The sequence below is a fragment of the Triticum dicoccoides genome, chromosome 5A (genome assembly GCF_002162155.2).
Source record: "Triticum dicoccoides isolate Atlit2015 ecotype Zavitan chromosome 5A, WEW_v2.0, whole genome shotgun sequence".
NCBI lineage: Eukaryota > Viridiplantae > Streptophyta > Magnoliopsida > Poales > Poaceae > Triticum > Triticum dicoccoides.
Genome location: NC_041388.1, coordinates 160,484,977 through 160,510,575, shown reverse-complemented (window position 1 = coordinate 160,510,575; position 25,599 = coordinate 160,484,977).

The following is a 25,599-nucleotide window of genomic DNA, read 5'->3' as shown; positions in this document are numbered from 1 at the left end:
TATGTTGTTATGCGGTTTGACCGATAAAGATCTTCGTAGAATATGTAGGAGCCAATATGAGCATCCAGGTTCCGCTATTGGTTATTGACCGGAGACGAGTCTCGGTCATGTCTACATAGTTCTCGAACCCGTAGGGTCCGCACGTTTAACGTTCGGTGACGATCGGTATTATGAGTTTATGTGTTTTGATGAACTGAAGGTAGTTCGGAGTCCCGGATATGATCACGGACATGACGAGGAGTCTCGAAATGGTTGAGACATAAAGATCGATATATTGGATGACTATATTTGGACTTCGGAAGGGTTCCGGGAAAGTTCAGACAAATACCAGAGTACCGGGAGTTACCGGAACACCACGGGGAGTGTAATGGGCCTATTGGGCCTTAGTCTAGAAGAGTAGGGGCAGCTAGGGTAGGCCGCGTGCCCCCTCTCCCTCTAGTCTGAATTGGACAAGGAGGGGGAGCAGCGCCCCCTTTTCCTTCCCCTCTCTCCTCCTTCCCTCTCTCCTACTCCTACTCTTGGAAGGGTTGGAGTCCTACTCCCGGTGGGAGTAGGACTCCCCTTGGGGCGTGCCTAGGAGGGCCGGCCTCTCCCCCTCCTCCACTCCTTGATATACGGGGAGGGGGCCACCCCATAGACACCCAAGTTGATCAGTTGATCTTTTAGCCGTGTGCGGTGCCCCCCTCCACCATAATCCACCTCGGTCATATCGTAGTGATACTTTGGCGAAGCCTTGCGTCGGTAGCATCATCATCACCGTCATCACACCGTCGTGCTGATGGAACTCTCCCTCAAAGCTCTAGTAGATCGGAGTTCGTGGGACGTCACCGAGCTGAACGTGTGCTAAACTCGAAGGTGCCATACGTTCGGTACTTGGATCTATCGGATCATGAAGACGTACAACTACATCAACCGCGTTCTCATAACGCTTCCGCTTACGGTCTACGAGGGTACGTGGACGACTCTCTCCCCTCTCGTTGCTAAGCATCACCATGTTCTTGCGTGTGCATAGGACTTGTTTTGAAATTACTGCGTTCCCCAACAGTGGTATCAGAGCCAGGTTTATGCGTAGATGTTATATGCACGAGTAGAACACAATGGAGTTGTGGGCGTGGGTATATACATATTGCTTGTCGTCACTAGTTGATTCTTGATTCAACGGCATTGTTGGATGAAGCGGCCGAGACCGACATTACGCGTACGCTTACGCGAGACTGGTTCTACCGACGTGCTTCAAACACAGGTGGCTAGTGGGTGTTTGTTTCTCCAGCTTTAGTTGAATCGGATTCAATGAACAGGGTTCTTTCTGAAGATCAAAAAGTAATCACTATACCACGTTGTGGTTTTTGATGCGTACGTAAGAACGGTTCTTGCTTAGCCCGTAGCAGCCACGTAAAACTTGCAACAACAAAGTAGAGGACGTCTAACCTGTTTTTGCAGGGCATGTTGTTATGTGATATGGTCAAGACATGATGCTAAATTTTATTGTATGAGATGATCATGTTTTGTAACCGAGTTATCGGCAACCGGCAGGAGCCATATGGTTGTCGCTTTATTGTATGAAATGCAATCGCCATGTAATTGCTTTACTTTATCACTAAGCGGTAGCGATAGTCGTGGAGGCAATAGTTGGCGTGACGACAACAATGCTTCGATGGAGATCAAGGTGTCAAGCCGGTGACGATGGTGATCATGACGGTGCTTTGGAGATGGAGATCACAAGCACAAGATGATGATGGCCATACCATATCACTTATATTGATTGCATGTGATGTTTATATTTTATGCATCTTATTTTGCTTAGATTGATGGTAGCATTATAAGATGATTTCTCACTAAATTTCAAGGTATAAGTGTTCTCCCTGAGTATGCTCCATTGCGAAAGTTCGTTGTGCCGAGACACCACGTGATGATCGGGTGTGATAAGCTCTACGTTCACATACAATGGGTGCAAGCTAGTTTTGCACACGCAGAATACTCGGGTCAAACTTGACGAGCCTAGCATATGCAGATATGGCCTCAAAACACTGAGACCGAAAAGTCGAGCATGAATCATATAGTAGATATGATCAACATAGTGATGTTCACCATTGAAAACTACTCCATCTCACGTGATGATTGGACATGGTTTAGTTGATATGGATCACGTGATCACTTAGATGATTAGAGGGATGTCTGTCTAAGTGGGAGTTCTTAAGTAATATGTGAACTTTAATTTATCATGAACTTAGTACCTGATAGTATTTTGCATGTCTATGTTGGTGTAGATAGATGGCCCGTGCTATTGTTCTGTTGAATTTTAATGCGTTCCTTGAGAAAGCAAAGTTGAAAGAGGATGGTAGCAATTACACGGACTGGGTCCGTAACTTGAGGATTATCCTCATTGTTGCATAGAAGAATTACGTCCTGGAAGCACCTCTAGGTGTACCACCCGTGCTGGCAACTACAGACATTGTGAATGCCTGTCAGTCGCGTGTTGATGACTACTCGATAGTTCAGTGTGCCATGCTTTACAGCTTAGAACCGATAATTCAACGATGTTTTGAACGTCACGGAGCATATGAGATGTTCCAAGAGTTGAAGTTAATATTTCAAGAAAATGCCCGGATTGAGAGATATGAAGTCTCCAATAAGTTGTACAGCTGCAAGATGGAGGAGAATAGTTCTGTCAGTGAACATATACCCAGAATGTCTGGGTACCACAACCACTTGACTCAACTGGGAGTTAATCTTCCTGATGATAGTGTCATTGACAGAGTTCTTCAATCACTGCCACCAAGCTACAAGAGCTTTGTGATGAACTATAATATGCAAGGGATGGATAAGACGATTCCCGAGCTCTTCGAAATGCTAAAGGCTGCAGAGGTAGAAATCAAGAAGGAGCATCAAGTGTTGATGGTCAACAAGATCACCAGTTTCAAGAAAACGGGTAAAGGGAAGAAGGGGAACTTCAAGAAGAACGGCAAGCAAGTTTTTGCTCAAGTGAAGAAGCCCAAGTCTGGACCTAAGCCTGATACTGAGTGCTTCTACTGCAAAGGGACTTCTCACTGGAAGCAAAACTGCCCTAAGTATTTGGTGGATAAGAAGGATGGTAAGGTGAACAAAGGTATATGTGATATACATGTTATTGATGTGTACCTTACTAATGCTCGCAGTAGTGCCTGGGATTTGATACTAGTTCAGTTGCTAACATTTGCAACTCGAAATAGGGGCTACGGATTAAGAAAAGATTGGCTAAGGACGAGGTGACGATGCGCGTGGGAAATGGTTCCAAAGTCGCTACCTCTACATCTACCTTCGGGATTAATTTTAGACCTGAATAATTGTTATTTGGTGCTAGCATTGAGCATGAACATTATATCTGGATCTTGTTTGATGCGAGATGGTTATTCATTTAAATCTGAGAATAATGGTTGTTCTATTTATATGAGTAATATCTTTTATGGTCATGCACCCTTAAAGAGTGGTCTATTCTTGATGAATCTCGATAGTAGTGATACACATATTCATAATATTGAAGCTAAAAGATGCAGAGTTGATAATGATAGTGCAACTTATTTGTGGCACTACCGTTTAGGTCATATTGGTGTAAAGCGCATGAAGAAACTCCATTCTGATGGACTTTTGGAATCACTTGATTATGAATCACTTGGTACTTGCGAACCATGCCTCATGGGGAAGATGAAAAAAACGCCGTTCTCCGGAACTATGGAGCGAGCAACAAATTTGTTGGAAATCATACATACTGATGTATGTGGTCCGATGAATGTTGAGGCTCGCGACGGGTATCGTTATTTTCTCACATTCACAGATGATTTGAGCAGATATGGGTATATCTACTTGATGAAACATAAGTCTGAAACATTAGAAAAGTTCAAAGAATTTCAGAGTGAAGTGGAAAATCATCGTAACAAGAAAATAAAGTTTCTACGATCTAATCATGGAGGAGAATATTTGAGTTACGAGTTTGGTCTTCATTTGAAACAATGCGGAATAGTTTCGCAACTCACGCCACCCGGAACACCACAGCGTAACGGTGTGTCCAAACGTTGTAATCGTACTTTAGCAGATATGGTGCGATATATGATGTCTCTTACTGATTTACCGCAATCGTTTTGGGGTTATGCTTTAGATACGGCTGCATTCACGTCAAATAGGGCACCATCTAAATCCATTGAGACGATGCCTTATGAACTATGGTTTGGCAAGAAAACAAAGTTAACATTTCTTAAAGTTTGGGGCTGCGATGCCTATGTGAAAAAGCTTCAACCAGATAAGCTCGAACCCAAATCAAAGAAATGTGTCTTCATAGGATACCCAACATAGACTGTTGGGTACACCTTCTATCACAGATCTGAAGGCAAGGCATTCATTACTAAGAATGGATCCTTTCTAGAGAAGGAGTTTCTCTCGAAAGAAGTGAGTGGGAGAAAAGTAGAACTTGATGAGGTAACTGTACCTGCTCCCTTATTGGAAAGTAATTCATCACAGAAATATGTTCCTGTGACTCCTACACCAATTAGTGAGGAAGCTAATGATGAAGATCATGTAACTTTAGATCAAGTTACTACAGAACCTCATAGGTCAACCAGAGTAAGAACCACACCAGAGTGGTACGGTAATCCTGTTCTGGAAGTCATGTTACTTGACCATGAGGAACCTACGAACTATGAAGAAGCGGTGATGAGCCTAGATTCCGCAAAATGGCTTGAGGCCATGAAATCTGAGATGGGATCCATGTATGTGAACAAAGTTTGGACTTTGGTTGACTTGCCCGATGATCGGCAAGCCATCGAGAATAAATGGATCTTTAAGAAGACTGACGCTAACGGTAATGTTACTGTCTACAAAGCTCGACTTGTTGTGAAAGGTTTTCGACAAGTTCAAGGAGTTGACTATGATGGGACTTCCCACCCATAGCGATGCTTAAGTCCGTCCGAATCATGTTAGCAATTGCCACATTTTATGATTATGAAATTTGGAAAATGGATTTAAAGACTGCATTCTTGAATGGATTTCTGGAACAAGAGTTGTATATGATGCAACCCGAAGGTTTTATTGATCCAAAGGGAGCAAACAAAGTGTGCAATCTCCAGCGATCCATCTATGGACTGGTGCAAGCATCTCGGAGTTGGAATAAACTTTTTGATAGTGTGATAAAAGCATATGGTTTTATAAAGACTTTTGGAGAAGCTTGTATTTACAAGAAAGCGAGTGGGAGCTCTGTAGCATTTCTAATATTATATGTGGATGACATATTGTTGATTGGAAATGATATAGAATTTCTGGATAGCATAAAAGGATACTTGAATATTCAATGAAAGACATCGGTGAAGCTGCTTATATATTGGGCATCAAGATCTACAGAGATAGATCAAGACGCTTAATTGGACTTTCACAAAGCACATACCTTGATAAAGTTTTGAAGAAGTTCAAAATGGATCAAGCAAAGAAAGGGTTCTTGCATGTGTTACAAGGTGTGAAGTTGAGTCAGACTCAATGCCCGACCACTGCAGAAGATAGAGAGAAAATGAAAGATGTTCCCTATGCTTCAGCCATAGGCTCTATCATGTATGCAATGATTTGTACCAGACCTGATGTGTGCCTTGCTATTAGTTTAGCAGGGAGGTACCAAAGTAATCCAGGAGTGGATCACTGGACAACGGTCAAGAACATCCTGAAATACCTGAAAAGGACTAAGCATATGTTTCTCGTTTATGGAGGTGACAAAGAGCTCATCGTAAATGGTTACGTCGATGCAATCTTTGACACTGATTCGGATGACTCTAAGTCACAAACCGGATACATGTTTTTATTGAATGGTGGAGCTGTCAGTTGGTGCAGTTCTAAGCAAAGCGTCATGGCGGGATCTACGTGTGAAGCGGAGTACATAGCTGCTTCGGAAGCAGCTAATGAAGGAGTCTGGATGAAGGAGTTCATATCTGATCTAGGTGTCATAGCTAGTGCATCGGGTCCAATGAAAATCTTTTGTGACAATACTAGTGCAATTGCGTTGGCAAAGGAATCCAGATTTCACAACAGAACCAAGCACATCAAGAGATGCTTTAATTCCATCCCCGATCAAGTCAAGGAGGGAGACATAGAGATTTGCAAGACACATACGGATCTGAATGTTGCAGACCCGTTGACTAAGCCTCTCTCACGAGCAAAACATGATCAGCACGAAGACTCCATGGGTGTTAGAATCATTATTGTGTAATCTAGATTATTGACTCTAGTGCAAGTGGGAGACTGATGGAAATATGCCTAGAGGCAATAATAAAGTTGTTATTTATATTTCCTTATATATGATAAATGTTTATTATTCATTCTAGAATTGTATTAACCGGAAACTTAGTACATGTGTGAATACATAGACAAACAGAGTGTCACTAGTTTGCCTCTACTTGACTAGCTCGTTGAATCAATGATGGTTATGTTTCCTAACCATAGACATGAGTTGTCATTTGATTAACGGGATCACATCATTAGAGAATGATGTGATTGACTTGACCCATCCATTAGGTTAGCACGATGATCGTTTAGTTTGTTGCTATTGCTTTATTCATGACTTATACATGTTCCTATGACTATGAGATTATGCAACTCCCGAGTACCAGACGAACACTTTGTGTGCTACCAAACGTCACAATGTAACTGGGTGATTATAAAGGTGTTCTATAGGTGTCTCCGATGGTGCTTGTTGAGTTGGCATAGATCGAGATTAGGATTTGTCACTCCGATTGTCGGAGAGGTATCTCTGGGCCCTCTCGGTAATGCACATCACTATAAGCCTTGCAAGCATTGTGACTAATGAGTTAGTTGCGGGATGATGCATTACGGAACGAGTAAAGAGACTTGCCGGTAACGAGATTGAACTAGGTATTGAGATACCTATGATTGAATCTCGGGCAAGTAACATATCGATGACAAAGGGAACAATGTATGTTTTTATGCGATTTGACCGATAAAGATCTTCGTAGAATATGTAGGAGCCAATATGAGCATCCAGGTTCCGCTATTGGTTATTGACCGGAGACGATTCTCGGTCATGTCTATATAGTTCTCGAACCCGTAGGGTCCGCATGCTTAACATTCAGTGATGATCGATATTATGAGTTTGTGTGTTTTGATGAACTGAAGGTAGTTCGGAGTCCCGGATATGATCATGGACAGGACAGGAGTCTCGAAATGGTCGAGACATAAATATCGATATATTTGATGACTATGTTTGGACTTCGGAAGGGCTCCGGGCAAGTTCGGACAAATACCAGAGTACCGCGGGGTTACCGGAACCCCCTGGGGAGTGTAATGGGCATATTGGGCCTTAGTGGAGAAGCGTAGGAGCGGCCAGGGCAAGCCGCGCGCCCCCTCTCCCTCTAGTCCGAATTGGACAAGGAGGGGGGCGGCGCCCCCCTTTCCTTCCCCCTCTCTCCTCCTTCCCTCTCTCCTACTCCTACTCTTGGAAGGGTTGGAGTCCTACTCCTAGTGGGAGTAGGACTCCCCTTTGGGCGCGCCTAGGAGGGCCGGCCTCTCCCCCTCCTCCAGTCCTTTATATACGGGGAGGGGGGCACCCCATAGACACACAAGTTGATCAGTTGATCTTTTAGCCGTGTGCGGTGCCCCCCTCCACCATAATCCACCTCGGTCATATCGTAGCGGTGCTTAGGCGAAGCCCTACATCGGTAGCGTCATCATCACCGTCATCACGCCGTCATGCTGACAGAACTCTCCCTCGAAGCTCTGCTAGATAGGAGTTCGTGGGACGTCACTGAGCTGAACGTGTGCTGAACTCGGAGGTGCCGTACGTTCGGTACTTGGATCAGTCGGATCATGAAGACGTATGACTACATCAACTACGTTCTCATAATGCTTCCGCTTACGGCCTACGAGGGTACGTGGACGACTCTCTCCCCTCTCGTTCCTATGCATCACCATGATCTTGCATGTGCTTTGGATTTTTTTTGAAATTACTGCGTTCCCCAACACTTGGAGGCCCAACAACGTCTAGAAGAAGAAGGTTGTGTGGTAGGCATCAAGCTCTTTTCTGGTGCCGTTGCCGGGGAGGTTAGCGCTTGAAGGTATATCTTTAGATCATGCAATCGGATATTTTAGTTTCTTGTTTTATCACTAGTTTAGTTTATAAAACAAAACTACAAAAAATGGAATTGAGGTCGCCTCATATGCTTCATCTTTTTAATGTCATCCGTGAAAATAAGGACTCCGATAATTGTGCCAAAGTGTTAGAAGAAGAATGCATTAAAATGCTTGGCACTAAATCTTTGAATGATGAGCATGATTACAATGTTGTTAGTATGAATTCTTTGAATATCAATGATGCTGATGATATGCAAGGCCACAAGCTTGGGGATGCTATGTTTGATGAAGATGATATTTTTAGTCCCCCAAGTTTTGATAAGCAAATTTATTATGATGATAGCATGCCTCCTTTTTATGATGATTATATTGATGAAAGTGGTTTCGGAGAGGTCATGACTTTATTTAGTGATGAATCCATTATGTCGAAAGAGGTTCCAATTGATTACGAGAACAAAGTTGCTATCTATGATGATTATTGTGATGACATGTATGTTATAAAGATTAATGATAACCATGAAACTTGTCTTCATGATTTAAATTTTCAATTGGATTATGCCTCACATGATAGTTATTTTGTTGAGTTTACTCCCACTATTCTGATTACAAAAACCTATATCTACCATCCATATTGCACTTGTATCACCATCTCTTCGCCGAACTAGTGCACCTATACAATTTACCATTGTATTGGGTGTGTTGGGGAGACAAGAGATGTTGGAAATATGCCCTAGAGGAAATTATAAATTGGTTATTATTATATTTCATTGTTCATGATAACCGTTTATTATACATGCTAGAATTGTATTGATAGGAAACTCAGATACATGTGTGGATAAATAGACAACACCATGTCCCTAGTAAGCCTCTAGTTGACTAGCTCGTTGATCAATAAGATGGTTATGGTTTCCTGACCATGGACATTGGATGTCGTTGATAACGGGATCACATCACTAGGAGAATGATGTGATGGACAAGACCCAATCCTAAGCCTAGCACAAAGATCGTGTAGTTCATATGCTAAAGCTTTTCTATTGTCAAGTATCATTTCCTTAGACCATGAGATTGTGCAACTCCCGGATACCGTAGGAGTGCTTTGGGTGTGCCAAACGTCACAACGTAACTGGGTAGCTATAAAGGTTCACTACAGATATCTCCGAAAGTGTCTGTTGGGTTGGCACGAATTGAGACTGGGATTTGTCACTCCGTGTAACGAAGAGGTATCTCTGGGCCCACTCGGTAGGACATCATCATAATGTGCACAATGTGACCAAGGAGTTGATCATGGGATGATGTGTTACGGAATGAGTAAAGAGACTTGCCAGTAACAAGATATCAGGATACCGACGATCGAATCTCGGGCAAGTACAATACCGCTGGACAAAGGGAATTGAATACGGGATTGATTGAATCCTCGACATCGTGGTTCATCCAATGAGATCATCGTGGAACATGTGGGATCAAACATGGGTATCCAGATCCCATTGTTGGTTATTGGCCGGAGAGTTGTCTCGGTCATGTCTGCATGGTTCCCGAACCCATAGGGTCTACACACTTAAGGTTCGATGACGCTAGGGTTATTAGGAAGACTTGTATGTGATTATCGAATGTTGTTTGGAGTCCCGGATGAGATCTCGGACGTCACGAGGAGTTCCGGAATGGTCCGGAGGTAAATATTTATATATGGAAAGTTGTTGTTCGGGTTCCGGGAAAAGTTCGGTTTTTCCGGTATTGTACCGGGAAGCTTCCGGAAGGTTCCGGAGGATTCCGGAGGGGTCCGGAGGTTCGAAAAATGTTCCACCACGTCCAATACAGCAGCATGGGCTGTAAGGGGGTGCCCTAACCTTAATGGGCCAAGGGCACCAGCCCCCCCAGGCCCATGCGCATGGGAGAGGGGAAACCCTAAGGGGGAGGGCCTCCACTTGACTTGGGAGGCACTCCTCCCCCCTTGGCCGCCGCCCCAACCCTAGATAGGATCTAGGGGGGGCGACCCCCCTCTCTCCCCACCTATAAATAGCGGAGGGGTGGGAGGGCGGCCACACCCTTGAACCTGGCGCAGCCCCTCCCCTCCAATACCTCTCCTCCTCCGCGTGAGCTTGGCGAAGCCCTGCCGGAGAACTGCCACTCCATCACCACCACGCCGTCGTGCTGCTGTTGGACTCTCTTACTCAACCTCTCCCTCCTCCTTGCTGGATCAAGGCGTGGGAGACGTCTCCGTTCCGTACGTGTGTTGAATGCGGAGGTGCCGTCTGTTTGGCTCTAGGATCATCGGTGATTTGGATCACGACGAGTACGACTCCATCAACCCCGTTCACTTGAACGCTTCCGCTTAGCGATCTACAAGGGTATGTAGATGCACTCTCCTTCCCCTCGTTGCTAGATTACTCCATAGATTGATCTTGGTGATGCGTAGAAAATTTTAAATTTCTGCTACGATCTCCAACAGTGGCATCATGAGCTAGGTCTATGCGTAGTTTCTATGCATGAGTAGAACACAAAGCAGTTGTGGGCGTCGATATTGTCAATTTACTTGCCATTACTAGTCTTATCTTGATTCGGCGGCATCGTGGGATGAAGCGGTCCGGACTGACCTTACACGTACGCTTACGTGAGACTGGTTCCACCGACTGACATGCACTAGTTGCATAAGGTGGCTAGCGGGTGTCTGTCTCTCCCACTTTAGTCGGATCGGATTCGATGAAAAGGGTCCTTATGAAGGGTAAATAGAAATTGTCATATCACGTTGTGGTTTTGGCGTAGGTAAGAAACGTTCTTGCTAGAAACCTATAACAGCCACGTAAAAACTTGCAACAACAATTAGAGGACGTCTAACTTGTTTTTGCAGCATGTGCCGTGTGATGTGATATGGCCAAAAGGATGTGATGAATGATATATGTGATGTATGAGATTGATCATGTTCTTGTAATAGGAATCACGACTTTCATGTCGATGAGTATGACAACCGGCAGGAGCCATAGCAGTTGTCTTAATTTATTTATGACCTGTGTGTCAACATAAACGTCATGTAATTACTTTACTTTATTGCTAAAGAGTTAGCCATAGTAGTAGAAGTAATAGATGATGAGACAACTTCAAGAAGACACGATGATGGAGATCATGGTGTCATGCCGGTGACAACGATGATCATGGAGCCCCGAAGATGGAGATCAAAAGGAGCAAAATGATATTGGCCATATCATGTCACTATTTGATTGCATGTGATGTTTATCATGTTTTACATCTTATTTGCTTAGAACGATGGTAGCTTAAATAAGATGATCCCTCACTAAAATTTCCAGAAAAGTGTTCCCCCTAATTGTGCACTGTTGTGAAGGTTCGTTGTTTCGAAGCACCACGTGATGATCGGGTGTGATAGATTCTAACGTTCGAATACAATGGGTGTTGACGAGCCTAGCATGTACAGACATGGCATCGGGACACATGCAAAACACTTAGGTTGACTTGACGAGCCTAGCATGTACAGACATGGCCCAGGAACACGGAAGACCAAAAGGTCGAACATGAGTCATATAGAAGATACGATCAACATGAGATGTTCACCGTTGATGATTAGGCCGTCTCACGTGATGATCGGACACGGCCTAGTCGATTCGGATCATGTTTCACTTAGATGACTAGAGGGATGTCTATCTGAGTGGGAGTTCATTAAATTAATTTGATTAGATGAACTCAATTATCATGAACATAGTCTAAATTGTCTTCGCAAATATGTTGTAGATAAATAGCTCACGTTGTAGCTCCCTGTTTCAATACATTCCTAGAGAAAGATTAAGTTGAAAGATATTGTAAGCAATTATGCGGACTAGGTCTATAGTCCGAGGAGTGTCCTCACTATTTCACAGAAGGCTTACGTCTTTGATGCACCGCTCGATGTGCAAACCCCTACAACGTCGTCTGTGGATGTTGTGAACACCTGACAGACACATTCTGATGACTACCTGATAGTTTAGTGCACCATACTTTACGTCTTAGAATCGGGATTCCAATGACGTTTTGAATGCCATAGAACATATGAGATGTTCCAAGAGCTGAAATTGGGATTTCAGGCTCATGCCCGTGTTGAGAGGTGTGAGACCTCTAACAAGTTATTTTGCCAACAAGATGGAGGAGAATAGCTCAGCTAGTGAGCATGTGCTCAGAATGTCTGGGTGCTACAATCACTTAAATCAAGTGGGAGTTAAAATTCTAGATAAGATAGTGATTGATAGAGTTCTCTAGCCACTATCACTAAGCTACTAGATCTTCGTGATGAACTATGACATGCAAGGGATGGAGTTGATCCCGGAGCTATTCGCGGTGCTTAAGACCGCAAAAGGTAGAAATCAAGAAGGAGCATCAAGTGTTGACGGTTTAACAAGACCACTGGTTTCAAGAAGGGCAAGGGCTAGAAGGGAAACTTCATGGATGGCAAACCAGTTGCCGCTCCAGTGAAGGAACCCAAGGTTGAACCCAAACCCGAGACTAAGTGCTTCTATTGTAAGGGGAACGGTCACTGGTAGCGGAATTACCCCAAATGCATGGTAGATAAGAAGGCTGGCAACTTCAAAGTATATACGTGTTATTAATGTGTACCTCACTAGTACTCCTGGTAGCACCTAGGTATTGGATACCGGTTCAGTTGCTATTATTGGTGACTTGAAGCAAAAGCTACGGACTAAATGGAGACTGGCTAAGGGCGAGGTGACGATGTGTGTTGGAAGTGTTTCCAAAGTTGATGAGATCACCATCGCACGCTCCATCTGCCTTCGGGATTAGTATTGAACCTAGATAAATGTTATCAGGTGTCTACATTGAGCATGAATATGATTAGATCATGTTCACTGCAATACGGTTATTCATTTAAGTTAGAGAATAATGGTTATTCTGTTTACATGAATAATACCTTTCATGGTCATGCACCCTATGTGAATGGTTCATTGAATCTCGGTCGTGGTAATACGCATGTTCACGCCAAAAGATGTAGAGTTAATAATGATAGTACCACTTTCTTGTGGCACTGCCGCTTAGGTCATATTGGCGTAAGATGCATAAAGAAACTCCATGTCGATGGATGTTTGGAGCCACTTGATTTTGAATCGCTTGACACATGCGAGCCATGCCTCATGGGCAGGATGACTAAGACCCCGCTTTCAGGTACAATGAAAGGGGCAAGTGACTTGTTGGAAATTATACATGCTGATGCGTGTGATCCAATGAGAATTGAAGCGTGCGGTGGATATCACTATTTTCTCATCTTCACGGACGATTTGAGTAGATATAGGTATATTTACTTAATGAAGCACAAGTCTAAAACGTTTGAAAAGTTCAAGCGATTTCAGAGTGAAGTTAAGAATCATCATAACAAGAAGATCAAATTCCTATGATCTGATCAATGAGAATTTCGGAGTTATGAGTTCGGCAAACACTTAAGACATTGTGGAATTGTTTCACAGTTGAAGCCACCTGGAACACCACAGGGTAATGGTGTGTCCGGACGTCGTAATCGAACCTTATGAGATATGGTGCGATCTATGATGTCTCTTACCGATCTACCGCTATTATTTTGAGGTTATGCATTAGAGACAGCTGCATTCACTTTAGATAGGACACCATATAAGTCCGTTGAGACGACGTCGTATGAACATTGGTTTGGCAAGAAACCAAGGTTGTCATTTCTTAATGTTTGGGGCTGCGATGCTTAAGGCTTCAGCCGGAGAAGCTCAAACCCAAAGCGGACAAACAAATCTTCATAGGATACCCAAAGGTGACAGTTGGGTATACCTTCTATCTCAGATCTGAGGGCAAATTGTTTGTCGCTAAGAACGGGTCCTTTCTCGAGAAGGAGTTTCTCTTGAAAGAATTGAATGGGAGGAAGATAGAACTTGATGATGTTGTCGAACCTTTACTTCAACCAGAGAGTGATGCAACATAGAAAGATGTTTTCTGTGGCGCCTACGTCTGTTGAATAGGAAGTTAATGATAGTGATCATGAAGCTTCGGATGAAGTTGCTATTGAACCTCATAGGTCGACAAGGATATGTACTACTCCTGAGTGGTACGATAATCCTGTCTTAAATATCATGTTGTTAGACAAAAATGAACCTACGAGCTATGGAGAAGCGATGGTGGGCCCGTATTCTGACAAATAGTTAGAAGCCATGAAATCCGAGATAGGATCCATGTATCAGAACAAAGTATGGACTTTGGTGGACTTGCCCGATGATCGGCAAGCCATTGAGATAAATGGATCTTTAAGAAGAAGACAGACGTGGGCGGTAATGTTACCGTCTATGAAGCTCGACTTATGGGAAAGAGTCTTTTCACAAGTTCAAGGAGTTTACTACGATGAGAATTTCTCACCCGTAGCGATGCTTAAGTCCGTCGAAATCATGTTAGCATCTGACAGATGGATGTCAAAACGAGTTTTTGTAAGAAAAAGTTGTACGTGATGCAATAAAAGGTTTTGTCGATCCTAAGGATGCTAAAAGGTATGCTGGCTCCAACAATCCTTCTATGGACTAGAGCAAGCATCTTGGAATCAGAATATATGCTTTGATGGAGTGATCAAAGCTTTTTGGTTTATACAATGTTTGTTAGAAACTTGTATTTACAAGAAAGTGAGTGGAGGCACTACAACATTTCTGATAAGTATATGTGGATGACATATTGTTGATCCGAAATAATGTAGAATTTCTGGAAAGCATAAACGGTTGTTTGAAGAGTGATTTTCAAAGGAAGACCTGGATAAAACTGCTTACATATTGGGCATCAAGATCTATAGAGATAGATCAAGACGCCTGATGATACTTTTCAAAGAACGCACACCTTGACATGTTTTTGAAGGAGTTCAAAATAGATCAGTCAAAGAAGGGGTTCTTACCTGAGTTGTAAGGTGTGAAGTTGAGTAAGACTCAAAGCTTGACCACGGAAGAAGAAAGAGGAAGGATGAAGGTCGTCCCCTATGCTCTTGTCATAGGCTCTATACGGTATGCCATGCTGAGTACCGCACCTGATGTGTGCCTTGCCACATGTCTGGCAAGAGGGTACAAAGGTGATCTAGGAGTGGATCACCAGATAGCAGTCAAAATTATCCTTAGAGGAATAAGGAAATGTTTCTCGGTTATGGAGGTGATAAAGAGTTCGACATAAAGAGTTACGTCGATGCAAGCTTAACACCTATCCGGATAGCTCTGAGTAGAGATACCGGATACGTATAATGGAGCAATAATTTGGAATAGCTCCAAGTGGAACGTGGTAGCAGCATCTACCATATAAAGTTTTGCGAAATACATAGGGAGCTGAATATGGTAAGACCCGTTGACTACAACCTCTCTCATAAGCATAACATGATCAAACCCAGAACACATTGAGTATTAATCACATAGTGATGTGAACTAGATTAGTGACTCTAGTAAACTCTTTAGATTTTGGTCACATGGCGATGTGGCCTGTGAGTGTTAATCACATGGCGATGTGAACTAGATTATTGACTCTAGTGCAAGTGGGAGACTGTTGGAAATATGCCCTAGAGGCAATAATAAATTGGTTATTATTATATTTCATTGTTCATGATAACCGTTTATTATCCATGCTAGAATTGCATTGATAGGAAACTCAGATACATGTGTGGATAAATAGACAACACCATGTCCCTAGTAAGCCTCTAGTTGACTAGCTCGTTGATCAATAAGATGGTTACGGTTTCCCGACCATGGACATTGGATGTCATTGATAACGGGATCACATAATTAGGAGAATGATGTGATGGACAAGACCCAATCCTAAGCCTAGCACAAAGATTGTGTAGTTCGTATGCTAAAGCTTTTCTATTGTCAAGTATCATTTCCTTAGACCATGAGATTGTGCAACTCCCGGATACCGTAGGAGTGCTTTGGGTGTGCCAAACGTCACAACGTAACTGGGTGGCTATAAAGGTTCACTACAGGTATCTCCGAAAGTGTCTATTGGGTTGGCACGAATCGAGACTGGGATTTGTCACTCCGTGTAATGGAGAGGTATCTCTGGTCCCACTCGGTAGGACATCATCATAATGTGCATAATGTGACCAAGGAGTTGATCACGGGATGATGTGTTACAGAACGAGTAAAGAGACTTGCCAGTAACAAGATTGAACAAGGTATCGGGATACCGATGATCGAATCTCGGGCAAGTACAATACCGCTGGACAAAGGGAATTGAATACGGGATTGATTGAATCCTCGACATCGTGGTTCATCCGATGAGATCATCGTGGAACATGTGGGAGCCAACATGGGTATCCAGATCCCGCTATTGGTTATTGGCTGGAGAGTTGTGTCAGTCATGTCTGCATGGTTCCCGGACCCATAGGGTCTACACACTTAAGGTTCGATGATGCTAGGGTTATTAGGAAGACTTGTATGTGATTACCGAATGTTGTTCGGAGTCCCAGATGAGATCCCGGACGTCATGAGGAGTTCCGGAATGGTCCGGAGGTAAAGATTTATATATGGAAAGTTGTTGTTCGGGTTCCGGGAAAAGTTCGGTTTTTTCCGGTATTGTACCGGGAAGGTTCCGGAGGATTCCGGAGGGGTCCGAAGGTCCGGAAAATGTTCCACCACGTCCAATACAGCAGCATGGGCTGTAAGGGGGCGCCGTAACCTTAATGGGACAAGGGCACCAGCCCCCCCAAGGCCCATGCGCATGGGAGAGGGGAAACCCTAAGGGGGAGGGCTTCCACTTGACTTGGGAGGCACTCCTCCCCCCTTGGCCGCCGCCCCAACCCTAGATGGGATCTAGGGGGGCCGGCACCCCTCTCTCCCCACCTATAAATAGTGGAGGGGTGGGAGGGCGGCCGCACCCTTGAACCTGGCGCAGCCCCTCCCCTCCAATACCTCTCCTCCTCCGCGTGAGCTTGGCGAAGCCCTGCCGGAGAACTGCCACTCCATCACCACCACGCCGTCGTGCTGCTGTTGGACTCTCTTCCTCAACCTCTCCCTCCTCCTTGCTGGATCAAGGCGTGGGAGATGTCTCCGTTCCGTATATGTGTTGAACGCGGAGGTGCCGTCCGTTCGGCGCTAGGATCATCGGTGATTTGGATCACGATGAGTACGACTCCATCAACCCCGTTCACTTGAACGCTTCCGTTTAGCGATCTACAAGGGTATGTAGATGCACTCTCCTTCCCCTCGTTGCTAGATTACTCCATAGATTGATCTTGGTGATGCGTAGAAAATTTTAAATTTCTACTACGATCTCCAACAAGAGACTCTTTGTTATTTGGTTGCGGGGTTGTTTGAAAGATACCATCTTCATCCTATGCCTCCCACGGATTGATAAACCTTAGGTCATCCACTTGAGGCAAATTTGCTACTGTCCTACAAACCTCTGCACTTGGAGGCCCAACAACATCTACAAGAAGAAGGTTGTGTAGTAGACATCACTTACCCGAACACAAGCTAGAAGTTGTATGGGAAAAATAAAAAAAAGTGAAAAAGGGAGAAAAAGGTAACCAACAATGTGTCTGTATTTTGGCGTAGAATCTTTGGAGTCTGGCAGCGTTCCATGGGTTCGTCTCTAAGAGATTGTCCGATGCGTTGCGAAGGCGATAGGCTCCTCCAGTGAGAACTTCATCAATGATGAAGGGACCCTCCCATTTGGGCTTGAGCTTGTCCTTTTCCTTCTCTGCTAGGCGTAGAACGAGTTCACCAAGATTATAAGTCTTAGCCCGCACTTCTCCGCTTTGGTATCTTCGAGCTTGTTGTTGCTAGAGTGCGGAACGGGCCTTTGCGATATCATGCTCCTCCTCTAGGCCATCTAGGCTGTCTTGCTGATCGAGGTCGGCCTCTTTGTCCTCGTACATGCGCACTCGAGGTGAGTCATGAATAATATCGCAGGGCAGGACAGCCTCTGCGCCGTACACCATGAAGAATGATGTGTATCCGGTCGTGCGATTGGGTGTGGTCTGCAGCCCCCAGAGTACGGAGTCAAGCTCCTCAACCCAGTGTTTATCCAACTCCTTTAAGGATTGCACTAGCCTGGGTTTGATTATGCTCATTATCAGGCCATTGGCCCGTGCCACTTGACCGTTTGTTTGGGGGTGATACATGGAGGCATAATCGAGTTTTATACCTAGATTAGCACACCATTTTTTCACCTTGTCCGCTATAAAGTTAGAGCCATTATCGGTAATGATACTGTGTGGGACACCATAGGAGTGTACGACATCGGATATCAAGTCTATCATCGGTTCGGCTTCAGCTGTTTTAACTGGTTTGGCATCTATCCACTTAGTGAATTTATCTACCATAACCAGCAAGTTTTTTTCTTATGGCTTCCCCCTTTAAGGGGTCCGACCATGTCCAGCCGCCAGACCGTGAAAGGCCAAGTAATGGGGATTATTCGTAGGGCAGTGGGCGGCATATGGCTTTGATTGGCGAAAAGCTGGCATCTGACACAATGTTGTGCGTCTGCTCGGGGCGTGAGGTCTTGTGCGTCTGCTCGGGCCATGGGCCAAAAGAAACCTGTACGGGAGGAATTACTTACAACGACCCGAGCTGCGGCGTGGTGGCCTCCAAGACCAGCATGTATTTCGGCCAAGAGTTGTCGTCCCTCCTCTTCGGAGATACATATTTTAAGGACATCGGTAGTTCTTTTCTTGTAGAGCTCTCCTTCGTGAACCTTGTAGGCTTTCGAACATCGAACGATGCAACGAGCCTCATTCTGGTCCTAAGGGAGCTCCCGCCTACTAAGGTAGGCCAGGAAGGGTTCGGTCCATGGGGCGATTTGATACGTCTCCAACGTATCTATAATTTTTGATAGTTCCATGCTATTATATTATCTGTTTTGGATGTTTAATGGGCGTTATTATACACTTTTATATTATTTTTGGGACTAACCTACTAACCCAAGCCCAGTGCAAATTGTTGTTTTTTTGCCTATTTCAGTGTTTCGTAGAAAAGGAATATCAAACGGAATCCAAACAGAATGAAACCTCCGGGAGAGTTATTTTTGGAACAAACATGATCCAAGGGACTTGGAGTAGACGTCAAGAAAGGAGCGAGGAGGCCACGAGGCAGGGAGGCGCGCCTGCCCCCTGGGCACGCCCCCACCCTCATGGGCCCCTCGCAGCTCCACCGACCTACTTCTTCCTCCTATATATATCCATATACCCCAAAAACATCCAGGAGCACCACAAAACCCATTCCACCACCGCAACCTTCTCTACCCAAGAGATCCCATCTTGGGTCCTTTTTCGGAGCTCCGCCGGAGGGGGAATCAATCACGGAGGGCTTCTACATCAACACCATAGTCTCTCCCATGATGTGTGAGTAGTTTACCTCAGACCTTCGGGCCTATAGTTATTAGCTAGATGGCTTCTTCTCTATCTTTGGATCTTAATACAAAGTTCTCCTCCATCTTCTTGGTGATCGATTCAATGTAATTGTTTTTGCGGTGTGTTTATCGAGATCCGATGAATTGTGGGTTTATGATCAAGGTTATCTATGAACAATATTTGATTCTTATGTGAAATCTTTTATGTATGATTTGTTATCTTTGCAAGTCTCTTCGAATTATCAGTTTGGTTTGGCCTACTAGATTGATCTTTCTTGCAATGGGCGAAGTGCTTAGATTTAGGTTCAATCACTACAAAAAATACACTTCCATGATGATACGTGTTTGTCACAGTAGGTTGCTTTTTTTGTCATGCATGTACATCCATGACAAATTTATGACAGAATCAAGATAGTCATACCTGTGGTGTCGTAGAAGTGTTCCATGACATTACCAAAATTATCATCACGGAAGTGTGCACTTCCATGACAATAAAGCGCGCGTCACAAAAGTGCTTTCGTCAAGGGTGACCAACACGTGGCATCCACCATAACGGAACGCCGTTAAGCTATCAGGTCGGGTTTTGGATCCGATAACCCGTTAACAGCCCCGACCAATGGGGATTTTCCACGTGTAAAATCATCATTGGCTAGAGGAAACACGTGTCGGCTCATCATTGGGACAGATGTCATCCACTCACTGGACAGAAGGCGCCTATGATACGTCGACATGTGGCACGGCCCAACAGTGGCCCATTCCTGTGAAAAGGCTGGCCCATTTGACTTGGTCAAAAGCTGGCGGGCCGGCCCATGGAAAGCCTGTTAATGGCCTGTTCGCATATATCCCATTTACAGCCCGCTAATCCAAGGCCCGTTATGCCCTATCCGAATTAGGCCCAGTAGCGTCATCTGGGCCGTCCAATATGATTCCATCCCGTTTTCACTTCTGGCCCATGTATAGCCCATGACGTCTTTCGGCCCATATGAGGCCCTTTATAACTCTTGGCCCATTAGCGGCCCGTGCTGAAACTGGCCCGTAATGAACAATGTATTACTTTACACCCATTAACGGCCCGTGGTGAAACTGGCCCGTAATGAACATTGTATCACTTTACACCCATTAAGGGCCCATTATTCCATTGGGCCGTTTCTAGCCCAAGTTAACTTTCGGCCTTCTAAGGGCCCATTTATTCTTGGGCTCATTTGCAGCATTCGCTTACTTACGGCCCGTTACTGTCATTTTCTGTTTGTGGGCCAAATTCAGCCCATTGTTACAGTCGGCCCGTTTGCGGACCGTTAGTCTGTTGGGCCATTTTCATAGCATCACCAAATACGGCCTATTAACGGCCCATTATGGTCGGCCCATAAAACGTATGATTTCCATTAAAGGCCCATCTACAGCCCATTAAAGGCCCGTACAAGACCCATAAATGAGCTGGCGGCCCATGGATCCTACAAGACGTACAAGGCCCATGGATCCTACGAGACGTAGAAGGCCCATGGATCCTACGAGATGTAGAAGGCCCATGGATCCGACGGCCTGTGAAGGGCCATGGTCGGGCGAATTGGCCCCCGTTTGAACGATATAGCATATTCAAAGAATTATCCTACTCAATACTATCACCTCCAAAAAGCCTACACTATTACAACAAAGAGATCAAGGCATAGAAAGGTAGAATAATCCTACACTATACAATAAAGAAATTACAGCCGATTATACCCACTGGGCATTATGGTTCGGCACAGGTGATAATAAAGCATACACAAATAGCAAATTACATACACTGGGAAAATACAGCTCATACATCATGGACGCGCATCAACTTAACTCCATTTGAACTATAATCTCTTCAGAAAATAGGATTGGCCGGATTCAGATAGCACAAATTTCAGTCTGCAAAATCTCCAATTCCTTCATGGTTACCTCAGTGTCTTGTTTCATTTTTTGACTCCTGCATCTAATACCTGCATGTCCAGTCTCAACTTGTTGATTATACATTGACAATCATGTACACATTGTCTTGCCACCTCTAGTTGATGCTCGAGAACATCAGCACATTCCAATTCCAATCCATAATCATTAGGTAACGGCCATGCCGCACTGCTCGCAGATCTTTGTGTTGATGTCACTTCATCCTGAAATGTTTCTGTAAGTACACATGACTAGGGAAAAAATATAGTTACAACAGTGAAGCGAACAAGACACTATTTTGTACTACATGGCAAAACAGGACTAACAATAATGTTACACGTCACTTTCAAAAAAAATGTTACACGTCATGAAGCATAAGCAGGTGATATTTTAAAAATTATAAAAAAGATAGTCTGTGCAGCCTGCATACAGAAATCCCTCTTAGCTCACCAGAGGAGCATGATGTTGGGTCCCAATCGAAAACACAGACAAGTCACAAATTTAGACAGCATGTTGCGTATAAGTAAGCAAGCAGTTGGCCATTATGTGCCTCAATTAAAGTCTTAGGGAGCATAATGAACAACAGAGGGTTTCATACAAACATACTACAGCAGGCAAAACTATGCAATCATTAGCGTAGTATAAACTAGATTGTGAGCCTCATGCAATAATAGTTGGTTAATAGACTTCAAAGCTTCAGGCACACTTCGCAGAGTAATTAAATGGTAAGGCCTTTAATTATGTCAACTAATAGTGATACAAGTACCGAACATCAGGCATGATTATTTGGGCATCTCATTAACTGAGGACAAATAAAGCAATTGGAAATAGAAAATTAACTATGCCTGAAACAAACAAGGAATTGAACTGTTGAGTTGCATACAGTGACTTACCTTAGCAGGTTGAAGAGGCTCAGCACAGCTCCTACTTCTCTTGCAAGGCTCCTTCCTAACATCTTGTACTTGGAAATCCTCAATCTTATCTTCATTGCACCCCCTTTGCAAGGTGACACAAACTAGTTACTCGTCTCCTTGGAAGATAAATATGCATGCTTTCCAGTCTGTGAACACAAAAGAATGAGATTATAACAAAACAACACCACATAATGAAACATGCCGCATCTCTTGCACTTGCACACAATGAAATGAGCATTTACTATGTCTGCACTATGTAAAAACTAGGCATACCTTCGAACTAGATCTCCAGGTACTCTTGGAGAGCCTACTGTAGTGTACAACCAAACTTTTATGTCACCTATGAGTTAGACAAGGCCCCACTATAGCAGCCCTTAGTGTTTAAATCGTTGACAAGCTCTGTTAGAGTGTTATGTCAAGAACGGCAAGTAATCAAAGCAAACAGTCCTAGTATGGCTAGCTGATGCAAACAAGCAATTGAACAGATGTGTGAGCAAATCTTACATATCAAGAAAAGAAGCAAAGAAGGAGGCTTAAAGACCATCACTTGACTGACCAGATTTAAGGGGCATTTAAACATCATGTGCAACGTATGAACTAACATAAACATTGCATATTCCAGATTCTACAATGGAATGCACATGTATTAGGTTATGCCATGTATGATGATGCCTAAATGTACAGATAGCGGGCAGGAGTGATTCATCATTGCACGCACAATTGAATTACAGGTTAAGGGCCAGTTCAATTCCGCCTTTTCAAGGCATATTGTCAAAATAAGCCATAAAATATGTAAAGAAGTCATTTTTGAGTTATGGGCTTGGGCTTAACTAATTTCGCTTTGGAGGGGGGTGTTTCGGGTAGAACCTCACTAAAAATTGAAGGGAAGGGGAATAGTGAAATGACTCTGTTGTCTACCTATATTACACTCAAAATGCAACTGCTGACGCCCGTGTCACACCTGACCCTCAAGTAAAAACAAACACGCAAGCATTCATTGCCCTGCCCGCTTGCATCTCCTCTCCCCTTTCCACTATACGATGAATTGCTATGAGCTGCTTCTGCTGCTGCTATATGATGCATTGCTATGAGCTGCTGCTGCTGCTGCTATATGATGAATTGCTATGAGCTGCTGCTGCTGTATGATGAGTTGATATGAGCTGCTGCTGCTATATGATGAATTGCTATGAGTTGCTGCTGCTATATGATGAGTTGCTACAAGCTGCTCCTGTTGCTGCTATATGATGAATTGCTATGATGTAACACCCTCGATGTGACTATAGCTCCCACGTGTCGAGGCACGACTTAGAGACATAATCGCATTGAAGGCATACGTCGCAAGTTAGGCAATCTTCACAACATCCCATGTAATATAACTACTAAAGGGGAGATAACATAGTTGGCTTACACTCACCACGTCAATCAAGTACATAAATAACATTACATCAACCAAACTCTCATGGCCCGACTACGGCGCCAAAATAAAAGATAACCCAACAAGCGACACGGTCCCTATCACCCCCAACTGGGCACCACTACTGATCATCGGGAAAGGAAACATAGTAACATTGAGAGTCCTCGTCGAACACCCACTTGAGCTCATACGCGTCTCCTGGAGCGGAATCATCAGGCCATGCATCTGGTGTAATAGTAATTTGTGAGCCACAGGGACTCAGCAATCTCGCACCCTCGCGATCAAGACTATTTAAGCTTATAGGTAAGGCAAGGTAAATATGTGGAGCTGCAGCAAGCGACTAGCAAATATGGTGGCGAACTTATTCGCAAAAGAGAGTGAGAAGAGGAGGCAAAGCACGAGCGAGAAACTAGAGAGCAACCTGCGCAAACATTACTCCAACACCGTGTCCACTTCCCGGACTCCGCCGAGAAGAGGCCATCACGGTAACACACTCAGTTGATTCATTTTAATTGATTAAGGTTTAAGTTATCTACAACCGGACATTAACAAATTCCCATCTGCACATAACCGCGGGCAAGGCTTTTGAAAGTTCAATCCCTGCAGGGGAGTCCCAACTTAGCCCATGACAAGCTCTCACGGTCAACGAAGGAATAGACCTCCTCCCAAGATGTTCCAATCAGACTCGGTATCTCGGTTCTTCAAGACACTTCGACAGGTTAAAACAAGACCAGCAACACCGCCCGAATGTGCCGACAAATCCCGATAGGAGCTGCACATATCTCTTTCTCAGGGCACACTCAGATTGTCTAAACTTCTGGTAGGCAGCCCAGAGTTGCCCCTGGTAGCCACCGGCGGCTGATAGTTTGGACCAACACTCAGAGGAGCACTGGCCCGGGGGGGTTAAAATAATGATGACCCTTGAGTCTGCAGAACCCAAGGGAAAGAAAAGGCTAGGTGGCAAATGGTAAAACCAAGGCTGGGCATTTCTGGAAAAGCTTTAATCAAGGCGAACTATCAATGGGTTCCCATTATAACCCAACCGCGTAAGGAACGCAAAAATCCAGGAACATAACACCGATATGACGGAAACTAGGGCGGCAAGAGTGGAACAAAACACTAGGCGAGAGGCCGAGCCTTCCACCCTTTACCAAGTATATAGATGCATTAAGATAACATGGCAATATAATGATATCCCAACAAGTAAATAAAGGTTCCAACAAGGAACGACCCCCAATCTTCACCTGCAACTAGCAATGCTATAAGAGGGGCTGAGCAAAGCGGTAACATAGCCAATCAACGGTTTGCTAGGACAATGGTGGGTTAGAGGTTTGACATGGCAATTTGGGAGGCTTGAAATCAAGTGGTAGGCATCGTAGCAATGGCATAGCAAAAGAGCGAGCAAACTAGCATAGCAAAGATAGTAGTGATTTCGAGGGTATGATCATCTTGCCTGCACAGTTGTTAGAGTTGACTGGATCCTCAAAAGCAAACTCAACAGGCTCCTTGTTAGCGAACTTGTCTCCCGTCTCTACCCAAACAAGAGAAACAAGCAACAAGGATACAATCAACCACGTGCAAACTCAAACAACACAATGCAAAGATGATATGCTATGCGGGATGCGATGCGGGATGCAAAATACAAGATATGACAGGAATTTCATGAACCTGGCCTCAACATGGAAATCCAAGTGTGACACCGGAAAGGTGAGATGAAATCGCTTGAAAACGATATAAAGAACGCCGGAATCGGAGTTACGGTTTGGAAATGGCAAGCGATTCAAAAATGACACTGGTCTGCGATTTACAGCAAGTAGCCATCTAAATGCAACAAGATGAACATGCTACAGCACCCAAAAATGACAACAAAATACATGGCAGGGTTGCACACAAGATGCTTAACAAAAGTCTAGCACTGAGCTACGGCCAATTCATCCATTTACAGGGTCA